At 43.2% G+C, this 5,401-nt stretch overlaps 1 pseudogene; it reads right to left on the bottom strand.

The window, feature by feature from the left end:
* LOC103592416 overlaps nt 1-4,516 on the bottom strand; it is a 26,963-nt pseudogene extending 22,447 nt beyond the window's left edge.
* Nucleotides 4,517-5,401: the final 885 nt, after the last annotated feature.

The following is a 5,401-nucleotide window of genomic DNA, read 5'->3' as shown; positions in this document are numbered from 1 at the left end:
ATAATATCAATTATTTTTCCCCTTGTATAAGCCCCCAACCTAGGCATTTTGAAAATAATTTTCAATGTTCTCTCTTTATAGTTTCACTTGCATCTTCTATATTTGCTTCTGTTTCACGGTAGCAGATTAAAGTGGTATATACCAGCCATTAAAGTATTTTGAAGACTTTTAATAAGGTAGAGAAATATTCATAAGATAATGTGAAGTGAATGAAACCAGATACATAGTCTATGTGATAAAAGACTAATTCTATTTCAAGAATATTGAATTTATATATACTTGGAAAAATTTTTTCAGAGTTGTAGGATTATGGGCTATTGTTCCCTTCTTTGTACTCATTCAATATTTTCTAGGTTTTTAGCAAAGTACATATATTACTATTAAAATAATTTTAAAAACACACACAGACATACAAGAGATATGACAAAGTAGTTTCAAAAGCCTTTCAGGGACAATCCCATGCATGATGCCAAATCTTTAATCTTCCAGAGTACATGAGATTCACTCTTAAATGCCCCTGAGCTCCTATCTTTTCCATCTCTCTCCCCCAGTTTCAATTAACTGAAGTTTGACTATAAGATGTGGTCACTTCTGAGTGGCAGAAGTGTAGTTCCCCTGGTCCTGATGCCAGGTCCTCCTCCCCTAAATCCACACTTCATGGTCAAGTCTAATAACTGAAGGAAACACTACCTTGCCACTTCTGCACTTGACGTTTGATTCTGCCCTTCCCTCTGTTCTGTCCACAACCACAAGCAGGAGGACAAACACCAGGTCTGCCCTCCTTGTCTCAAAGTCCAGTTATTCGTTAACTGTGCAGCCAACAAAAAACTGATTGCCAGCAGATGCCTTCACGAGCAGGCTGGCCGTCTTTATAACCGTGTGTAGTTGTCTACGTGTTGTGATTCGGAAAAAAAATCTACTCTTTGGTGTCTAGAATGATGTCACTAGTGAATGTTAAAGCTTTCTTTAGTGTAAACTATTCGATCACATTGTTTTCTTCCTTTGGAGTGGAGGGAGCAATATGACAGCAAAAAAAACCCTGCTATGGTTTGAATGTTTGTCCCCTCCAAGGCTCATGCTGAAACTTAATCCCCAGTAAAGGTGGGGACTTTTAGAGCTGATTGGATTGTGAGGGCTTTACCCGCATGAATGGGTTAATAGTTTACTGGGGTATAAGGGCATAGAAAGGGGGCTTTATGAGGAGAGGAAGAAAGTAAGTAGAAATGTGCTCTTGCCCAGCCCTTGCCATGTGCTCTTGCCAGCCATTGCCATGCGTCACCACAGGACTCTGTAGAGTTTCCACCAAGAGGAAGTTCCTCACCAGATGTGCCCACTTGACCTTGGGCTTCCCAGCCTCCAAAAGTATAAGAAATAATTTCTTTCTTTATAAATTACCCAGCTTCAAATATTCTGTTATAAACAACAGAAAACGGACTAATGCAGGCCACTGTGGGAAAGAGGGTGTCAGAGCAATGTAAGGAGAAACAGAACCCAAAGCTCTGGTGCATAAAATCTGCACACCTCCTAAAGTGCACCTTCAATTATCAGAGGTGCTGCTTTAGGATCAAAGACCAGATGCTTGAGCAACCCTTGTTTTTAGAATGAGGAGTTTGAGAGTTTAAGTGTGGGGTGAGCATGAGGCAAGCGTTTGCATGACATAGAAGAGAAAATGTGAAACCAACATGAGGCTGAGAAAGTTAAACATAGTGTCCACAATACCGTCAATCTCTCGCAACTCACAATTGAATCCTGTTTAAAGAATGAGTGAGAGTTTAAGTGTGGGGTGAGCATGAGGCAAGCGTTTGCATGACATAGAAGAGAAAATGTGAAACCAACATGAGGCTGAGAAAGTTAAACACAGTGTCCACAATACCGTCAATCTCTCGCAACTCACAATTGAATCCTGTTTAAAGAATGAGTGGAGGTATGAACTGTGGGGTCCTCAATCTGGAGACCTCATCGTTTTCAAAATTCATATAAATTCTGCTTTTTCTTTATGGAAATTTCTACATGGGATCCCAACACCTTGTATAAAAATGGACCTGTGACCTAACTCAAAATACCATGTGTTTCTCCCTAGAGCTCCTCTGACCCATGCCAATATGGAGAAATCTATATTTTGTGTTCCTTTCCCTTCACATGACTTTGTTAGGACATTCCTTTGAATAAACTATATTGTTAACGGCAACTCCAACAAAATTGCAGGCTAATGAGTTTCTAATAAAATTGCACATACTGAGAGCTTAGCACTCTCACTGTTCTTTAACTCTTCACTGTTCCTGGGAAGCAAGGTGGGTTTCCTTAGGACCCATAAATATGAGAAGAGGCTCCCTGCTTAAGTAAGACTAGCTCACTTAGTAAGGCTAGCTCACTGTCTGGTGACCCCGGGCAGGTCACCCATTCCTAAGGCCTTCATGTCCTCACTTAAAAGATAGCAAGTTTGCAGTCTCCAACATCGTTCTCTCTTGCCAAGAAGCTATTCAAGGATTTATAATCTTGATAAAGTCACCATAATTTACTTCACTGAGTCAATCAACAGCCACTATGTCATCTGAATGTTACTTTAATAAAATAAAAACTGTTATAAAGGAGGATTTGGTATTGTCCTATATGCTACCCAACTCAGCTGAGTGTCCATCATCTGCAAGAATTCTGATCACTAAATTTGCTTTAAAGCTTAACTTGGAGGTCAAATAAGATTTTTCTCTTTCAGAATGAGTTTATGCAAAGAATAAATTCTACTCTAAAATTCTCAAAACGTTACCCAGGCTACCTTCTGAACTCTAAAGGCACAAGTCCAAAATAAGACCCTGATTACTCTAAGTTTCAAAACCCTCCAATTTAAGTTCTCTTAAATTGGCACCTTAGAGCAGACTTGGAGCTGGCAATGACATGGTCCAAGCCCGTCTCTGTCTTTGGAAAAAAGGCAGCAGCTCACCACAGTCACGGGGCTAGCTGAGCCCAGAGAGACAACAGGACTATGCTGAGTCCCTCCTAAGTGACACCAGATGAGACCAAAGAGCTAGCTTTCTGCTTCTTTAAGCCTTTAAACTACTCCTCAGTCACTCACTATTAAATGATTTTACTTCTCCCATCAGAAGCGATGTCTATGCAACAGTAAAATATCTGCTTTTTGTAGCTGATGCAGAAAAAATATAGCCAAACCTCCTGAGCCCACGAGACCCAGCCAGAGTTTAAGTCAACCAAGGGAAAACATGGAAGTTGTTTTCTTTACCTTGAAGCTAAGGGTTTATCCACTGACTAAGCCTACAACCTGGGAAAAAAATGCAAAAAAGGCTCATCTTGTGGAAGTGTTGACACAGTGAACTCTAACCAGAGTCCTGGGGTCTGTGGTAGCTGCGAGGTGGTTTTCTACAAAGGAAACAAAATGATTCACCAAAAGACATGACACAGTATGGGACCGTGCCAAGTATCAGGTCAGAGAAAGTGAAAACGTAACAGATCAAAGAGGACTCCGCTCCAGAGAGGTGGTGTCGCTTTGACTCTGCATGGCTCTGACCTCATTTTGAGCTTTTAACGACCACAGGCCAACCCAGATTTAAAACTGTACATGCAAAGAAGTCCTGGTGCAAATAAATAAAAAACCAAACCAAACTAAACAAAAGCAAAACAAAACTTCTTGGAGAGAGTAGAACACAAAAGGGGTGGTGAGAAGAGAAGCGGCTGTCTCACGGGCACAGCATTCTGAAACACGATGGCTCAGTCGCTGGGAGAATGGAGTCTTCCAGATACATGTCCTGGCTTGGATTACCTGTCACCCACCCCAACTCATTCAGCTTGCTCCTGCCAAACACAGAACACTGAGGCAGTGACCAGGCCTCACGTCCCCAGACGTTAAGACTCGGCACCGCTTCCCCACCCCAGTTTGCATGAGGGCTACATCAGGGCCATGATGCACAGAAGCAGGGGTGCTGGGGAGGGGCGGACGTGGGCAAAGGGACAAATGACAGGAACCGCGGGGTTGCTTAAATAGAAGAAAAAAGGCTGTTTTTTTAAACTAGAAGGCTTTTGCCTTTGAGGCAGCATAAACATAACAACATTAAGAAAGAAAGAACACGTACCTGAAGGATGCGATGATTGCTGTGACTTCATCGTCTGGGTAAAACTGTGTAATCGTGTGATGAGCCCCAAGCAATTCCTTCCCATCTTTCCACCAAGAAATTGTAGTGTCCTGGTACACATTGGGTACCTTGATCGAGCAATTAAATTTGACATCTTTATGTTCAGAAAGTATGATGTGTCCAACCGTGTGATTAAATGCAAGAGGCGGCAGGCGCTTTGTCCTGGCAGAGGTCCCCCGGCGCAGGGCTGCACTGCCCGTGTGTGGACTTCCAGGCTGGGTTGGTGAAAACACCAAGGCAGGCTGGTACCCGCTGGCATGAAGAAAGGAGAACGGTGTGCTGGCAACTGGCAGGCTCCCCGGGAAAGGTCCTGGGGATGGCAGGTAGGGCTGGGCTTCCTCCCTCTCCTCAGCAACAGCTATAAGACAGAACATCCCACTTTGAGCCTTATATATATTGGAAAAGAGTTTTCTAAGTCGGTCCCAACATCTTAGGCCACGATGAGAGAGAAGAGGGGCATCCTCAGTGCCCTCAGAAAAGATGAGCAGAATTTATTTATTAAACACATTGACAGACATTCTCATCACGAGGTCATTCATTCACTCGCTGGCCTCCTTTTAAAAGAGTGCTTAGGAGATATAATTCCCCCCACTGAAAAATTTTGTAATGGTGACTCATTCCAAGTCCTTCATACCCAACTCAACAGCATAACTGGAAGGTGACAGCAGAGGAGGGTTCAAGATCACTTTCCCTCCTGTCTGCTCAGTCACAGACGATGCCGCAAATCTGGCCAATAGTCTTGAAAAGGCTGGTCTTGGTCACAAATCGATGAGCTTACAATTTTTATGCTTCAACATAAAAAAGTGTGTCTATGCTACCAGCTAATTTTTTCTGGAGCTCCCAGAAAAATGCCTGCCTGCTGGAATGAGCCTAGAAATGTTATTTCATCGGGTCCACAACTATTTCTAAAAATATAGGCTCACAGTAGTTGTACTTTCAGCTTTTTTTTTTTTTTTTTTTCCGTGTCCGGCAACGGATCGCAACCCTCAGTGTCGCCCCCGTACCGGACCGGGATGGCCACGGGATCACAACCCTCGGTGTTGCTCCCGCCCCTCGCTCAGCCAGTGAGCCGCCTGTCTGTATGTGGGATCCGAACCCTCGGCGGGAGCGCCGCCGCGCTCCTAAGCGGTGCACTGTAGCAGTGCGCCACCGGGCCAGCCCTATTAAGAGCTTTTAATAATGAACAAATATTGAATTTTGTCAAATGCTTTTTCTGTATCAATGGAAATGATTATATGGTTTTTGCCTTCATTTCTATT

Source organism: Galeopterus variegatus, unplaced genomic scaffold (assembly GCF_000696425.1).
Source record: "Galeopterus variegatus unplaced genomic scaffold, G_variegatus-3.0.2 Scaffold1143, whole genome shotgun sequence".
NCBI classification, from domain to species: Eukaryota; Metazoa; Chordata; class Mammalia; order Dermoptera; family Cynocephalidae; genus Galeopterus; species Galeopterus variegatus.
The sequence above is the reverse complement of the archived record's forward strand: the minus strand, read 5'-3'. Positions and strand labels throughout refer to the sequence as shown.